The following is a 17243-nucleotide window of genomic DNA, read 5'->3' as shown; positions in this document are numbered from 1 at the left end:
TGTGATTTGTTGCGTTGTCTTGTGTTGCGGCGAGAGGACGGCGGGAAGAATTAAGTGGTTCGTGGCTTGATGGGTTTACATGACACGGCGTTTTGTTTGTTTGTTCGTTTGCTTGCTCGTTCGTCTATCTGTGTATTTGCCTTCTTGTTTATTATTATTGTTCCTGTTGTTGATGGTGATTGTGGTGGTGGTGGTCGTGGGGGTAATGGCAATTGTTTATGCATTGTTTGTCTATCGTCTTATTTGTTTGTTCGTTTGTTATTTTTGTGGCTTTTATTGCTGCTGCCGTTGGTGGTAGTGGTGTTGCTGTTGCTGTTGTTGTTGTTGTGGTGGTGGTGTTAGTGGTGGTAGTGGTAATGGTTGTTGCTTTAGATATTGTGATGCATAAATGAACACACACACGCACACACACACACACACACACACACACACACACACACACACACACACACACACACACACACACACACACACACACACACACACAAGACCTGAAAAGAACATACCTATCTACATAAATACATAAAAACAGACAGAAAAAAAAAAGATAGGTTACGTCAGAGACAGAGACGTAGGAGGGGGAGGGGGAGGAGGAGGTGAGCTGTATGGAAAGAGGAGAGGAAACAAGGAAACGGGAGGTTGGCAGCGGCTTACAGGAATAAGTAATGAGGGATTGTATCAGATAAACAACTCTTTAAAGAAGCGGAGAAGAAACATCGAAGTCAGTTATGGTAGAAAAAAAAGAACACGCATTGAAAGGCATCCATTAAAGGGGAGAGAATAGAAGGTGAAGGGAACAATTAAAATGGCAAATAGTGGAAGCTAATAAAAGGGAGAGACAAAAGACAAAAAGAAAGAAAAGAGAGCGAAAAAAACTGAATTCTGGAGTGGAGCTGACTGCGAGGGAAACCAGTGTCTCGGCACGTGCGGTGGACAGAGAGAGAGAGAGAGAGAGAGAGAGAGAGAGAGAGAGAGAGAGAGAGAGAGAATGTTGGTGACATGCTGGCGCAGGTGCTTCGATCTTACTCGAGGCAGCACCAGCGCTCTTACACAGCCAGAACCTCCAGACTGTTGAACGTGTTTACGGCAGCCACGAGTGATACACAGACAGTGACACTCCAGCAAGTGAAAGTGGCTGTCTATAGGTGGCGAAAAACACAAACTCCCACACTAGTGCTGTGTTAATGATTTGTGTATATACTAGGATAAGGTTATTTTATGTATGTATTTCTTTTTTATATTTAAGTATAGGCTTTTTTAAATAGCAGCATAAAAAAAACGTGTTGCTTTAAGTCTGATGCAAATTTGTTTAAAGAGAAAAAAAAGGTACCTAGTTGGTAAAAAACAGTGCGGTGGAATGAGAGAAAAATAAAAGGAACGGAGAGAAGTAGTATAGATATAATTTCAAAGGAAACAAGAGAGGCGATGAGAGAGAGAGAGAGAGAGAGAGAGAGAGAGAGAGAGAGAGAGAGAGAGAGAGAGAGAGAGAGAGAGAGAGAGAGAGAGAGAGAGACCACACATAATTGCCAATCCACTGCTGCAAAAAAACCTCTGGTGTTGAGTGAAACATTCTCATGGCATCAGATCTCTCTCTCTCTCTCTCTCTTTCTCTCTCTCTCTCTCTCTCTCTCTCTCTCTCTCTCTCTCTCTCTCTCTCTCTCTCTCTGTGTGTGTGTGTGTGTGCGTAGTAACATAGTAACATGGTGCGTCATATCTGGCAGATGTCATTTACGGGTACAAAACTCTGCTGATTCTTACGTCACTCCTTCTTGGAACTTTGTGTATGAAATTAGTACCTCTGCCACTCTTCATTGCTTTACAACTCGCCTAACATTGCCGAGGAGTGTTGAAGAGACGGAAGGAGGCAAAAATGTCTTCATCTGGCGCTCCACGGATAGGGAGGAAGATGATACGGATTTGAGGAAGATAACATACAGCGGCTGGACGGTGAATGAAGATGACGGGAATGACGGAAATGAAAAGTGAGGGAAGATGACCGGTTGGAAGAAAATGAGTGGATGAGGGAAAATGAATATGAAGGGTAATGATGGGGGAAGAGAGGGGAATGGCAGGGATGAGTTAGGGGAGGAAGAGTTAGAAGGAGGAAGAAAGGAAAGGTTAAGGACAGGTCATTCAGCGAGAAATATTTTTGACATTTTGGTGAAGGAAGGAAGGAAGGAAGGAAGGAAAAGTGAAGGGATGGTGTAAAGGGTTAAGGTACATGAGAAAAGAGTTACAAGGAAAAGAAAAGAAAGAAAGGAGAAAGATGATTCAAAAGAAAAATATTCGTGGCACTTTGACGAAGGCAGTAAAAAGTTAAAACAGAAAAGAAAGAATTGGACTGAGGGGAGAAAGTAAGGATGAGGAAGGAGTGAGAGGGAAAAGAAAGAAGAGGAAAGGATGACCAATAGAAACGTTAACTCTTAGTGAAGTTGTGATAATTCCATTGGTTCTTTATATATGTTATGAGAGTTGCAATGATTCCTTATATTAGTTGTAATAGTTCCATTTGGTTCTTTATATGTGTTGTCACTGATGAGTAGATACAGTGGAGAGGGTCCGAAGTTATTTCACTGATCTATCTATTTACTCACTCATTTATCTTTTTTTTATTTTTGTATGTGTGTTTGTATGTACGTAAGAAGGGCTATGGCCAAGGGCAACAAAACTGGTGAAGGTGCCACTCACCCCAAAAAAAATGAGAGTCAAAACCTAATGCAAAATTACCTGGAAAAATCACTTGGTCTTGAAGCGAAGGAACACTACAAGCAGGCTTGATATCCGTTGCAAATGAAGGTGTCAGTGATAGAGCCAGTAATGATTTGTGGGAGAAATACATACCCACTGAAGACGAGAAGAGAGAAAGCCGGAGGGAACTAGTAGGAGAATCTTAAAGTGACAATGAATACTTTACTTCGAGAGATTCTAAAAATAGGGGATGTGAAAAGAAGAGCAGGAGCGGCATGTGTAAGTGAAGTTATCAGGAAATCAAAGTTGAAATAGTTTGTTCATCTAGTAAGAACAGGAAATGAGGATGAAAAAGTCTAGAAAGCGTCGGCTGATAGGAGGGAAAGAAATAAAGAAAGAGGTAAGAAACTGAGAAGGGAAAATAGAAAATAGAAAGGGTAAAGAATAAATGAAAGAATGAAGTAAATAAAAAAAAAATAACAGAAGGGGAGAAAGGAATGAGGAAGAGCACAATATGAAGGAGCAAAGGAAAGTGTTAGAAAATAAAAGGAACATAGAAAAGACAAAGGGCACAGAATAAATGAAGGAATGAAGAGAAATACAAAAGGAACTGAGAGGAAGAAAGGAAGGAGGAGGAGCACAAAATGAAGGGACGAAGGAAGCTGCTAGAAAATAAAACGAAGATAGGAAAGAGAAAGGACAAAGAATAAATTAACTAATGAAAAGAATAAAAAAAAAAGGAACTCAAGGGAAGAAAGGAAGGCGGAAGAGCACAAGAAGAAGGGGCGAAGGAAGGTGTTAGAGAATGAAAGACGAAAGGAAAGAAAGGGAAGAGGAAGGCCGTCATAAAGCCCCTCTTTCGTGACCTCTTAACCCGGTCACTGCACGGGGTGAAGTTGATTACTGCATGACGAAATATTCCCCTCGGCTCGTCTGTGTGTGAGGGAGAGAAGGTGAAGGAGGAAAAGTGTCGTAAAATCCACATTATACCGCATCGCTTTTCCTTCGCTGTTCACTCGTGGTGGAAAAAGTTTAGGTGTTACTATAGTGTCCTAAAAAGAAAGAAAGAAAACGTAATATTGCTGAGGATAAAGATGAATAAAGTGTATCTATCATTAACGGTAGGTGAAGGAATTTGTAATGATGAAAGGCGCGTTATGATATGAAACAAGAAATGAAAAAAAAAATGATCTTTGTATATGCGTGCACTAAGTACTTGCATTTGCGTGTTTATTCATTCGCTCATTTCTTTTCTTTGTGTTGATTTTTTTTTTTTTGTGTGTGTGTGTGTGTGTGTGTGTGTGTGTGTGTGTATTAATCGAGCTGTACTACATTCATTGACGAGTATTGAACGTAATAGGCTCGCGTGAGTGAAGCAGTAAACAGCCCCTCACCCACACACACACACGCACACACACACAAGGCACATACGCAGCAGTACAATAACCCTCGCCAGACACTTCAAGGTCAAGATGGCGTAACACGCATAGGTTTACTGGTAGAAAACAGACCGAAATAAACACATTGGCGTAAACTGTTTAGAGAAGGTCATCCCCCCAGGAGCCTCGAGATGTAAACAGAAGCCTCACACACACTAGGACTCGAACGAAGCCTGCAGACGAGGAAGAGAACACAACAGGACTCGACCGAAATCAGCTGAAGAAGAGAACGAGTGAAGAAAAGGCTTACAAGTTTTACATCACTTGAGTTTATTCTTCAGGCCAGGACGTTCCCTTGCTTTGTCAATGGTGAGAAGAAAAGAAAGTGTAAATGTACTAGGCGCTTTTTTTTTTTTTTTTTTGAGATACTGCCGGAAATGTACGTTTTTTTTTAGTTTTTTTTTTTCTTTTTCTTTTTACTTGTGGGTTGTTTATGTAAGGAAAGTAATGCTGTTGTGATTTCATGCAGTTGGGAAAAGATTTTGAGTTTTTTTTTTTTTGTCAACATAATTCATGGCTCGAGGAATAATATTGTTTTTATGTTTTTTTCTGTGTTCATTATGTAATTAATATTGCCTTTACTGTTACTAGTACTGCTGCAGCTAATAGTACTCGTCTCTATTACGTAACTCTTGGCATGGTTACTACTATTTTTACTACCGTTACCTGTGTATTATGTAACTGTTGCCTACCGTTTACATTATTGTTGCTACTTTTACCTGTCTGTAAAGTAACCTTCGATATTGTTCCTTCTGCTGCTGCTGCTGCTGCTACTGCTGCTGTTGCTGCCACTTGTAGGCCTAAGCCACATGCAGGCCTGACGGCTTCTTGTAACTTCCCTTCTTTACTTTTCTTTTCTTCTTACTACTACTACTACTACTACTACTACTACTACTACTACTACTACTACTACCATTACTATTACAACTATAACTATAACTATACAACGATTACTACTACTACTACTACTACTACTACTAAATCATCTCGCTGTACTAATATTATCGATCACCATTCATCACCACCCATCACGTCCCATCACTGCCCATCACCACCCTTCATTCCCCATTACCATCTATCATTTGAGATCATTAAGAAGTGCTATGCGTACGAAAAAAAAAAAAAAGTATCTTAGTAAGTATGTATTCTTGTGGGATTTGGTTATGCAGTCTCCATTTTACATTTATATCTTATTAATAATTGTATGCACATTCCCTTCCTTATTCATCATGCATTTAGTCTTCTTCATGAGATTGCAAGCACGCTTTCTTGGTGCAAATTTAGACCTAGAATGATCTGAGACAGGGCGGCTGGTCGGAAAACCAGATCTACAGTGTGAATAACAAAGCAAGTGCAGCTGTGAGCATCTGTCTTCTGTGTATAGTTTAATTAGGTACTTATATTTTCTACTTTTCTTTCTATGATGATTTGTTGAATGGTATGAGAAGTAAAATCATTCTCAGAAGCTGAGTAACCTGCTGCACTTACTCCCACTGTTTGGATCTCCTACTACTCTTAAACCTTTCACTTGTAGACATTTTTTTCCTTTGATTATTTGTAAATTCAGACCTTTATTTTTGTACTTCTCTCTTGAGTAGTTTTCTAGCCTTGAAGAAACAAGATTAACTTAGTTTCTTTAATTTATCTTTCTTTCTGTCCTTGCAAACATTTTTAGCACACTGTTCCGGATATCAATGGATAACCATAGCAGCGAAAAAACCGGTTAAGTCGTCTTATCCGATGATAATCTTACAAAAGCTGCTCACTGACAGTGTTGATAGATCAGAGGAGTATGACTGACGGGAAATCCTAAACACAGATGGGTACAATGTGTTACTTGACTTTTGACCATGACTATTTCGTTTTACATTGCAGATACGTACGTGTCTTAGTTAACATTCCCTCGTTGAGACTATGACAAGAATTACTTTCTGAACACAGCGTCAAGTGTTTTGGTTTCTATCGCTAGACTGTGCGGTTTGTCAAGGTCGGCACCGAGGTAGTGGTGCAAGCCGGGAATCGATGTGTTTGCATGGGAGCGTCACGTCCCACAGGCGCCGCTCAAACTCTTCAAGTGGCGATGGGTCTTTGTTCGTGATTCGATATTAGTGATGGTGATTGCCAAGGAGAAGGTCGAGTTATTCTAGGGATGTGTATTATTGTTTTTTTTTTGTGGTGTATTTGATGGGGGCTACGTGATGCAGCCTGCAGACACGTTTGAGTGAAGAAAAAAAAATGTACCAACTAGAAAATTGGCTGTAGTGGATAATATAAAGTAAGGTTAAGTCACAAAGGTGGTGACTGTGAAAGACGCGAATTTTGTTTGTGGTTTATTTTTATATTGCAAATTGGAGATACTCTTACGTCTTACCATTGTCGTTATTTGGTTTCACTCGATTATCTTATTTGAAAGGATTGTATGGCAAGGATTTAAAGAAATACTGAAATAAAGAAAGAATCAGAAAAGATTATATTGCAATTATGCAAAATATGAAAAGAAATAACAAACAGTAGTTAGTGTATTCATCTAATAAAAATTGTTGAAATCATAGAAAATAAAAAAAAAGGCAAAATAGTTACTATACTGAAAAAAAAGGCGTCAAAAACTATAAGTATAAAAAATGGTTCATTCGTAAATATTTTGAATAGGAAACAAGGAAACACTAAGCACACCTCGCCACTCGCTATAAAGATTGCTTATACGAGTCTCAGTGGTCTCCTAATAAGAAATAAAGGTAAAGAATGTGTAAGTGTCTTTATAAATTTACATTACTTGTGTCTGGAACAGGTAGCTGAGAAAGAAAGCTAAGTTTATCCTTGTTTATTATTAAAGGGAGAGTAACTTTTAAAGCATCAAGTTTTCTACTGACTTATTCATTTTATTCATTAGCTCCTTAGTCGGCAAGAAAATGTAGTTTCATGATAATTTCACGTTATTTTGCCTTACACTATGAAAAAAATAACACAGATGCATTGTATATTTTTTGAGGGCATTTCTTATTGACATACTTTCGCAAAGAAAAAAAAAATTTGACCGACATTTTAAAAATCCTATTTATAAATCCTTGTTCCCTTCTCTTTACTGATACAATAGTTTACCAGTATCTTCAGTCTTTCATTGCTTTCATTGGTATACTCTGAAACTCTACCAATTTCTGAACTGAGACTTGAACTGGATTGAATGAAGAGTATCAAGATAAAAATTAGCCAATATTTTTTTTTTTTCACTCTTTTGACTGTTTTACCGTAGATCAGATTTCTCAACACAAAGAAAACGAAAAAAAAAAAGTTGGTAAGATTTTGTACCGAGATTTTGCCCCGATGAAAAAAAAAAAAAAAGACTGACCAAGAAAAAAAAAAAAAAGGCAGTAAGCAAATAAACAAGACCACGTGTTTACAGTTTGTCTATCTGTCTTACCAAACACACTCTTACGTCACATTAGGTCCTGTTGTTTATGGCAATTCGGCGCCAGCGTGACTTGCTTTATAACCCATAACTGTTCATAACAGAAAATAAAGTCGTGACTAGTCGAACGTTAATAAAAATAAAAATATTGATGTATGAATAAATTATTTACTTGACACACACACACACACACACACACACACACACACACACACACACACACACACACACACACACACACACACACACACACACACACACACACACACACACACACACACACACACACACACACACACACACACACACACACACACACACACACACACACACTTTAATAAAAAAAGTAATGAATTCTAGATAAATGTAAATAAACTGTCAAAAAAAAAGTGAAACATAATAACAAATAGCTTATATAAATATACCAACAAGTAAATAAGAGAGGCATCAGGAAAATAAATACGACAACATTAAATGAATAAATAAATACAAGTAACGGTAAAATAATGTATAAGTAAAAAAAAAAAAAAAACGCACAACTGAGCACCACAAACAGACAGACAGACAGACGGAGGATCCTAAGACACAAGACAAAGACACTCAGCAGGTTGGACACAGAATGGTGGCTTCGCTTACCTGGCACTTCTCTGTTATTCTGAGTATGTTTGCCCTTTGCTAGGCTTCATAAGACGCGCCAAAGGATTACCTAAGACTAGAAGACCTGTGTAGACCAACCAGGAAACCCAAGAGGCAGGGATAACTCAAACAAGTGCTGACGTCAGGAACATTTGACCACCTTGATCTGCCATGCTCGCGGGGACAGTGCATGGCGGTAGCAAGAAACGTAGCTCTTCGTCAATAGTTGAATAACCTGCCACACTGATTTCCACAGTGTTTAACCCTCTCATTGCTATCTGGTAAATCCTTCATTAATCATTAACCACTTTGGGACATTTCTTCTCGTTCTACAGCCTCCTCCAAACATTATACTGGCTAGAAATTGTAAAATCCATTCTTTTTATCCCCTCCTCTTTCTTAGACATGCCTATGAAGATCTCATACATTGTTATTAGTACTGTAATTTGTTATTTACCGCAGTGAAAGGGCTATTAAAGTTTTTCCTCCGTCTGGTTTAATGTGCTTGCTATCTGTTGGTTTTGTAAGGAGATTGTCAGTGAATCAGAGGACGTACTCGTATATCCATTTCACTGCCAGACTGTAGAACTCTCTGCCAGGACCTGTGTTTCCTCCTACCTACGACTTGGCCTTGTTCAAGAGAGGAGTGTTTCAAGTTTCATTAACGTACTGGGTCCTCCTTTACCACTTTTTCATTTACTCTTTGGGGAGAGACAATTAGCAGTTCTCTTTTTCTTATATTGTTTTTGTCCTTGGTCTGTCTCTTTTGCGTATGAGAAAAGACATTCTTCCCTCCAATATCACGTACAAATTTTTGGATACGTGTTATAATATAGTCTTTACAGTAACTCCGTAGGGTACATGGTACAAAATTAATCTTCAATTTTCTCTCTCTTCCTGTGTGTTCATGTAAATAGTGTCATCCCTGAATATTAAATAAGGACGAACAAAGTAGTAAAAGAATTCAGATTTTAAGGAAAGCACAAAACAGAGAAAATATTTAAGTGTGGCAGGCTGCTTGATTTTACATTGTATTGTGTTGAGGTGTGTGTGTGTGTGTGTGTGTGTGTGTGTGTGTGTGTGTGTGTGTGTGTGTGTGTGTGTGTGTGTGTGTGTGTCACGAAACTCTTCTCAGAATTCGTGCCATAATGAATATATGAATAAATACTAATGTCTTACGGAGCGGGGAATTGCATTTTGCGTGTGAGTGTTAGTATTAGTATGTTCGTGTGAATCTCTCCGTATGTCACGAAACACTGTAATGGGTCAGAGAGAGAGAGAGAGAGAGAGAGAGAGAGAGAGAGAGAGAGAGAGAGAGAGAGAGAGAGAGAGAGAGAGAGAGAGAGAAAACAACGCAAAACTACTAAAGCGAATGAGGTCGAAGCTATTATTGGTCGTACGCTTTGCACATCACACGCCTTACCGCTAATTCGTGTGACGTTGTTCCTTCTCGCACTTCTTCACGGTGAGGTCCTGCGGGTCTTCAGCGCAGAAAAGTCGTGCCTCGCGCATTACGTTAAGAACCGTCAGAATCTTCAGGTGAGGCTACAAAATTATTCACACCCTTACCTTTCACATGTGTTCAGGTGCCATAAACGTCAGCGTGAACGGCGCGTGGAAGGAGTTACATAGAGATACTGTAATATGAGGCTGAAATGAGTATGCTCCTTTCTGCTACGCCATATGATGCCAAATATAATCCACGCTATTTTTAGTTGTCTATTGATGTGCTAATGTTTTTTTTTTTTTTTTTTGTGATTAAAAAGAGAGTGATGATAATTCAGCTTTCATCACAACACTTTATTTTTCAAGGTGTTTCTTTTTTTTTTTACTTAACAATAGGGTAGTGCTAAATATAACGCAAACTATTTCATCTGTTTAAAGAAATGATTCGCTTTGTAATGATAATAAACGTGTTTTCATCGCTGCATTATTTTCAAGGTATATCTCTGTTAATCAACGACCAGGTATTGTGAGATACGGGTGAACATGTTTCTTTCTCTCTCTTGTTTCATTCATTATTTTGCGGCAGTGGATGAGACTTGCCGCAAGTGAACGTGCGTGCGTGCGTGCGTGCAAGATAACGCGTTAAGGATGTATGTATGTATATTTTCTCACTCACTCGTGTGTTAGATGACTCTGCGTGCGTGAGGGAGCATAACGCGTGCGGGGAAGACAGCAGCGTGAGAGTTCAATTCTGGCAGTGCTGCGAGGCGTGAGGACTGCCAGCATGGGAGCGAGTAACGTGATGGCTAATGGTAATTGTAGCAGAGGTAGTAGGTAATGGTAGGTGTTGTTGTGGCGGTGTACATTTGAGCTGACGTGAGGCTTGTCTGTCTGATGAATGAAGATTATTTTATTTATACATATCGTTTTGTTAGTTTTGTTAGTCGTTGTGTTCTGGGCGATTATGTATGGGCGTTTCTCTTTATATTGATGGTGATGAGTGTTTGCAAAAAGAATAAGTGGAATAATCATTTACGTCAAGATATGATTTTCTGTAGTCTGATAGTGTTGACTGTGTAATGAAAAAATCAAGTTACTACTTTTATCTGTTCTTTTTTTTTTTCTTTAAACATGTAAAAATAGTATCGAATTATTCTCCACTTTCTACACAAATAGGATAAATGAAAAATGAAATAAAAGAAAACTCACTGCATCTAGATGTAAAGTATTTATATATTTGCACCTCTTTACTGCATTCTATAACTTTAGATAATCCACAATATCCTTTATTTCAAACGATTAGTGGATATTTATTAGTTTTTGTATCACGTGCATCTACATCACATCTGTATTACATAATCATCACTTTCTAGATGATTACAGTACCAAAATCTTACCAAACCTTCTCCACACAACGCTCAAAGTCTTACCAAACCTTCTCCACACTACGCTGGCGGCTTGTATAGGCATTGGAAAGCTGTGGGATCATAGAATGGTTAATCCAGTAAATTCTACGCTGTGTTAGGCTTAAGGTATCTTGGAGGGGGAACACATTCGGTCGTATTCCTCTCGTTGGGCCTACTTAATTTCTTCTTTCCCGTTTCCCTGCGTCAGGAATTGGCTACGTGTATGAGTCTCCAGTTTATTCACCCCCTCCCCCACCTCTCTCTCTCTCTCTCTCTCTCTCTCTCTCTCTCTCTCTCTCTCTCTCTCTCTCTCTCTCTCTCTCTCTCTCTCTCTCTCTCTCCATTCTCCCGTAATTCCGTGGTATTTCCATCTCCCCATCTCATATTCTGTTCTGTAGATATCGTACTTCTTTCCTCAACGGGCACCTTTCTGTCTCTATCAGTAGGTTCCTCAACTTTTCGTACAAACCTGCCTCGTGTCGTCGATTCAGCCTTGTTTAACTCCAGTGGTAATTGGAATAAACAAGCCTAGTGACAAGTTGACAAGTTTGTATTGCATAAAAAAAGAAAAAGATTGGCTAACAAAGGTACTGCCGAAAGTGCGTCACTCTTAATTATACTTATTATGATCTTTGTTTACCTTCTCCCGTTGCGGAGGGGAAAGAGTATTGGACGTCTGCTCACTGTTGTTTTCCTTGCAATATGTCTCTGTCGCAACGGCAGTGACTCTGTTGTGTCACCGTACAGTACACTTTTAGGACGGATGAAAAAAACAGCGCAAAAATTGAAATCCTCCACCTCTTCAGGGACATAAATACCACGGAAACGAAAAAAAATAATAATAATAATAAAATAAAGACAGCAAAGAAAAAATCGTCGAAGTAAATTGACTGAGTGATAAATTTATTCGTTCTGTCTGAAGAAGGCGTTGTTTAAAAGATTATCAAGTAAGTCACATGCTATTTTCTTTTACCGGTGTAGGTGTACTTACTATATACCTGAGAATAAAGCGTAAGTCGAATATCCTTCCGCCATCCTTAGTATCACAATAGGAAACTTAAAAATAGATCATCCTAGCTCGCTTCACAACCCTCACCGCCTCTCCTCCCGTTTGTTAATATAGTGTTCGATCCGATTTCAAAAATTTAGAAAGGGATCAAGTTACCACCATCATAGGACTGAGAGAAGGTTGCCGTGGTGCGCAGTGTCTCAGGTGTGTGGAGGCGAGGCAGTTGCTGAGGTCAAGACGTTCAATTTCTCGCTTTAGTAAGTTATGGTAGGAGACTGTCGTTAGTTAGATTTTATGTACTATGTGTCGCTTGTATGTAGCTGACTATCTAACGCTCTCTCTCTCTCTCTCTCTCTCTCTCTCTCTCTCTCTCTCTCTGAATAAATAATTATGGTTGGTGGTGGTGGTGGTGGTGGCTCGAGGAATTTCAGTTCTACGGAGCAGTAAACGAATCCCTGAGCCACGGACGAACCAATCACTAGACGCAGCGAACTATTACCACGGCGCCTATTGGTTCGTCTCATGTTACGTCATTATGTTTCGCCAAGCCACGAAGTAAATGTAGGGATTATTATCTTACCAAATATTTTTTATTCTACGGTATTGATGACCCGTGATCGTGATGGCGCGGTGGCTTAACAGTGACTTGTGGAAGAGGTTTCGATGAGTTTGCTTATTCTGTATTCCCTTATATCGTAAGTGTTGGTGTGCATACGAGGGGGGAAAAAATGGCTTCGATCGATTCACGTGTGACTTCGCTAGATTGCAGTGTTTTCTCTCTACCTGATAACTTGGTATTGTTATTGCACTATATCCTTCGTATATATCACCTATGTTACGGGGTAGTGATTTATAATACGATGGCGCTGAATTACCGAACAAGAGACTGTAATTCTTAACTGTTTATTACTGATTGCATTTATTATTTTATTACTTACCGCTCATTGTTCAATTTTTCGTATTCTTCAACGCTTTGAGATTTTGTCAGGACTACTTTCAAAGACCAGGGATGACTATGAGGGATTCCCACGATGTTCACTCGTTAATGGTACAGATTCCTTATTGAACTATCACAAGGATCATGAACACATTTATTAATCCCTGTAACTTTCATTTGTGCATGTTAACTCTTTCACTGCTATTTGACACATTTTTCTTTAATCCTTAACCACTCTGAGACATTTCTTCTAGTTTTACAGCCATCTTCAAATACTACACCGGATAGAAACGGCAAAATGTATCTTTTTTTTTTTTATCCTCTTCTTTCTTGTAGATGCTTATAAAGATTTCATACTTTGATTTTGGTGCTATAAATTGTTACATATCGCACTGAAAAAGTTAAAAGTAACCGATGCCGTAACGTGTATGACTTTTATTGATAATGGGAAGAGAGAGGAAGTGTTAGTATTTCCCTCCAACTCCTCATTGATCTTTTGTTGCTGCGATGAGAGTGGCGGCGGTGGTGATGGTGGTGTAGCTTTCTTTTTCTTTCTTTTTTCTATTCTTTTTATTTCGTGAAGGGGAGCGAGGCAAAAAATGAGTGTCTTTGTTATTGCTACTGTTTGGTTACTTGTATTGTTACGAAGTCCATCTGTTGTTGTTTTTCATGTTGTTAGTGTTGGTGGTGGTGGTGGCGGCGGCGGTAATGGTAATAATTTTGGTTTTAGTAGTCGTGATGATTATGTTCTATTGTTTATTGATTATGGAGTGGAAGTGTGTGTGGTTGGCGGTGTTGGTGGTGGTGGTGGTGGTGGTGGTGGTAATTGCAGTGGTAGAGTGGAAAATGCAATGACTATGGTAACGAGGAGAGAGTATGTATCCAATGAAAGGAGTGAACTAAGCTTGTCTTGAGCAACACTAAACACCAAGTCCTTGTGCGTGGATTTGAGAAAGAAATACGGATTTTCAGATGGAAGGAGAAAATTGATGAGGGAGGGAATGAGAGAAGAAGGATAAGAGAGAAGCAGGGAGGTATATATATTCTGAGATGAAAGGAAGGAGTGAAGGAGTGAGGTTGTGAAGGAGGGCTTTATAATTTGAGACGTGGGATCCACACTCCAAGAGGGAAAGAATGGGGGAAGGTAGGAGATATATAGATTCTGGGATGAAGGGAGTGAGCAAAGGGTCTGGATTCTGGAAGGGAGATGGAGAAAAATGTGTAAATTAATGTGAGAGGGGGAAGGAGAGTTGGAGGGAGAGGCAGTGGAATATATTATAGGAAGGAAGAAGGGAGTGGCATAGGTTCTGTAAGGAAGAATGAATGTTCTGAGGAAGAACAAAGATATATAAGACATTCGTAGATTCGAAAAAAAAAAAAATGGAATCCAACAAATCACCACGACCTATCACGCGTGGCTCACCTGGTTAGTTTAGTTTATTTTTTTAATGGGAATAGGGAAAATAGGATAAAAAAAAAGACACAAGTGGAAGAGTGAGGTAAAATTACTGAAATATATGTAGTAGGGGATCAGAGTTTGGCGGTCCACATTGCTTCTCTTCTCACATGTTGAATCATTGTACGTAATCATCTATAGAACTCCTTTGCTCTAAGCTTTATTATTGTAATTTGCGAAGCTATTTGCATTTATATTTATTTACATGCTCGTAAGTGATTCTAGGAGTAAGAGTATGACAGAGTAACCAGCACAATAGGTAACCTTTTTCTACTTTCTGCTTTTTTTTTATTCAAGGACAATTAACCCTTTTATAAGAACATAAAGGCAACTGCAAGTTCCCAGCAGGCCTACACGTGGTAATTGCGGTATAAAACTGTACATACGCATATCTGACTCTTATCTGTATCCATAATCTGATCTTAATCTTCATTGACAGACAACGTTGAAGTGTATGAAGAAAGTCTTGTGTATTTTCTGTATCCCTTGGCCAATCTTTACATGCAGAGTGAAAAAAATACCAGTAAAGATGTGAACTGACAGTTAGGTACCTTGCATCCTTCTTACTGCCTATCTCTCGTTTTATTGGAAACTTAAAGCAGCGGATACGTGACCCCTTCACCTTAGAGTACCTTCCTAGACCTTCACTGCACACCTCACCTCTCACCTTACGCCACCATGATCTCATCCTCTCATGCTTACCGTATAGGTGAAGCAGTAGATACCTGTTTCCTATCCCTTAACTTTCTAGACCCTGAATAGATGTAATGTTATTAGTAAGAATGGCAATGATGGTGGTTGTAGTGGTGGTGGTGGTGGTGGTGGTGTAATATGTCTGTTGTTGAATTTGTACTAATGCTATCAAGAATAATATTTTTTCGTAGTTTATTATTAAAAAAAAAAAACTTTCACCGCACAGCATTACAACATAACCTCACACATGACCTCTCTTGACTTTGTGGGAGCTGTGGGTGGATGTGTGGATGGGTGGGTGGGTGAATCGGCGTGTGGATGGATAAATGAGGGAGTAAATGGATATGTCAATGCGTGTGTGTACGGAGGGATGTGTGGATGGGGACATGCATTATTGTGTGAGTAAATGGATGGATGGATGGATCGATGGAAGTCAGTGGTTGGATGGATGAGTGGTAAGTGGATTGGGGGTGGTTGAGTGGTTAAGTGGATGGGTGGATGTGATTGACTAAGTAGGTGGATGGCTTGGTGAACATTACTGTAGTGTGTGGATCCACTTGCTGCCTTCACGAAACCTGTAGCCCAGACGTCTGAGGCCAGAGACATTTTTGAGTCCAAATGATTTATGTACCAAGTGTCTCGAGTACCAAACGTCCTGATGCCTATTTGGACGCAGGCCGATCTGTCTTGAGGATCATCTGACCTGAGTATCATCTGTCCCATTACCAAATGCTTATAAACCTCGTGAATTATACTGTATGTCGAAAGTGAAATGTAGTTGACTCTTCACCTTTTGCTTTCTGATGCGTATGGTCGTATACACTCATGGTAATTGGTCACAGGTGCTGTGTGCTGTTCATGGATGTCTCTCCCTCAAATAAACACGGTGCAGTCACAGTCAGAAACCGAGTTTACTACACTCATTTCCACTGTGTTTAGCATTTCCCCCAAGCTTTAGTTGTTTGAGATTATCAATTGTATTTTTTTTTCTTATTTCTTTTACATGTTTTTTACAGTTTATATTACTACGTCAACTGGTTTTGTCATTTCCCTCAGTTTGAAATTATTTGATCAGATAGGAATCTTTTAATTCACAGATTTCATGATTTGTTTCTACATGTCCAGGAAATTGACCAAGGTCACAAAAATAGGAGAAATAAATGCCTGTTCAGTTTGCATCATCCATTAAGTTGTATATAAAAAGGATAAAAAAAAATGTCTTTATAACTCATACTCCTCTTGAAACATTGGAAGGAAAGGAAGATTGATAATAATCTAAGTTCGGCAAAAAAAATAAAAAATAAAGAATGCCATGTACAACAATAAAAAATGGCAAGCACAGTGGGAGATAGCGCATAGGTTACTCCACTAACAAGCAAGACTATATTACTTAGCCCTCCATTGCATCACTGACGACCACATGGATCAACAGCAAATAAAATAATAACAAACAAACAGCTGGGAGAGCAGGTGGCGTTACGCGTGCCTCGTATTATTTTCCATTAATTTTCGAACGGTTTTGCAATACCAAGGCAGGTTGTTCATCAACTAAAGAATAGAGGAGAGCGCAGCCCTCCTATAGGTACCTTAATAACCCTAACCTCTGCTCTCGTCAGATGCACGGCCGATGATGTAAAAAAAATCGAATTGAAATCTGTATGTGGTTAATATATTGTCTGGAGGACTGTAGCGTCAGTCTATTGCTTTGTCTCGTGTCATTTTTCTTTTTAAAAGCCGGAAAAGAAAAAGACGTGGATAGATTCAGGAGACAACAGGAGTGAGAGGGGAGAGTTTCGTGTGTGTGTGTGTGTGTGTCTCCTTATGGCTGTCACCCTTCCAAGCCTCCTCCTCCGCGTTCACTCAGCTCTTTTGTCGTTGCTGGATGCACGGGTGACGTTTCTGGTGTTACTTGGGCTCCTCTCGTCCTATTGTTTTCAAGGGACGTAGGGGAGCGACGGCCACAATGGTTCCTACTCGTTGGGAGGGAGGAAGAGAGGGAGGCCTTCTACTAAACAGCTGCCGGAGTGAAGAGCTGCCTCCCCCCTTCCCTTCGCTCTATGGTGGATTACCTATAGTGTGTGTGTATGCGTGCGTGTGTGTGAGTGTGTGCGTGTGCGTGAGAGAGAG

Source organism: Scylla paramamosain, chromosome 21 (assembly GCF_035594125.1).
Source record: "Scylla paramamosain isolate STU-SP2022 chromosome 21, ASM3559412v1, whole genome shotgun sequence".
In the NCBI taxonomy this organism is placed as follows: Eukaryota; Metazoa; Arthropoda; class Malacostraca; order Decapoda; family Portunidae; genus Scylla; species Scylla paramamosain.
Note: the sequence above shows the minus strand (reverse complement) of the source record.